Below are 1,241 nucleotides of genomic sequence, written 5' to 3'. Positions count from 1 at the left end.
ACCGGCTACACGCCGTTCTACGTGAACGGGCTGAGTCACCCTCGCGTCCCGCTGACGCCGCCATTCCATGGCTTAGGGCTTGGTGGGGGAGAAATAGCCGAACGACTAGCTGATGTCAGCCCCTCACCGATGACTTCTTGTCTACCAGTCTGAGTGTCCTACGACACAATCGCGATACGATGGCTGAAAGCCAAGACCTGCAGAAACAATATGCAGATGAAAGAAGAGGCAAAGTGGAAAGCTTGAAGGTCGGGGACCTGATTTTATTAGGTTAAAAAAACCTGCCTACAAATGCAGCCTCTGCTATCTTCAGAACAAAGCTTCGTCCACGGTTTATCGGACCGTTCAAGGTTGTGGCCAAACCGAGCCTGGCGTACACGCTGAACCTTCCGAAATGGATGCACACCCACCCGGTGTTTTACGTGGGCATGCTCAAGCCGTACCGGGATTTGGCACAAGTGAACGCGGAAGCGTAGGCGCCGGAGCAGATCCCACGAGTCCGCGGCCACCCAGAAGTTCAACAACAACTGGTTCTGAGCACGTAGTGCAACAACCTCAATTTCTAACGGCGCCAAGGGCTCCACTGCCGCTGGCATCGACGCATTCGCCTGCTCCACGGCTAGTAGTCGGGGACGTCCTGACCAATCCGATCGAAAGCGTCCACGGCGATGGGCAATTTGCCGAAGCGGCGCCTCAAGCTTTCACGAGTTTTCAGAATCAGGATATCTTCGCCACTTCACAAGATTTCGGGTCTGAACATGGTGACGACTTCGTCGTACTCAACGTCCCACGTTATAGTGGATGTCACCGTTCATCGAGAGGAGTCGGTGGCGGGCGGTGAAGAACGGGTCGACTGCTGCTCGGTGACTCGAGCCCTTGAGAAAGAGGTCTGTCGTGAGCAGAGCTCCGCTGAGCGTCATGCATATCGACGTGCAAACACTCTTTCGGATTTGAAGCACGTCGTGCGCCGACTGCCTCGCGTTGAGGACTACCGCGCTCTGTCGGAGCTTTCCGGCAATAGCCAGGGAGGTTGAATGGCCATAAGCTGAGCTCAAGTAGTGGCCCTGAACTCTTGCGGTCGAAAACACAGAGTTCACGAGATCATTAGGGGCTGTTAACCCATACGTCGCAGGGCGACAATCTAAAGGAACTCGACGGCGTACCTTGAGTTTAGCAAACTCAAATCGGGGGTGTCGCTCCACACGCACGTCCACTTCCTTGTGGTTCAACTGCAGGTTTTG

At 55.0% G+C, this 1,241-nt stretch overlaps 1 protein-coding gene across 1 annotated transcript in view; it reads left to right on the top strand.

The window, feature by feature from the left end:
• PHALS_09640 (uncharacterized protein) overlaps positions 1 to 1,241 on the top strand; it is a gene marked incomplete at both ends in the record, with an annotated part of 3,266 nt that overhangs the window by 1,697 nt on the left and 328 nt on the right. The window lies entirely within an intron of this gene.

The sequence above is a fragment of the Plasmopara halstedii genome, assembly GCF_900000015.1.
Source record: "Plasmopara halstedii genome assembly, contig: Scaffold_430, whole genome shotgun sequence".
Taxonomy (NCBI): domain Eukaryota; phylum Oomycota; class Peronosporomycetes; order Peronosporales; family Peronosporaceae; genus Plasmopara; species Plasmopara halstedii.
Note: the sequence above shows the minus strand (reverse complement) of the source record. Positions and strands in the feature narration are given on the sequence as shown.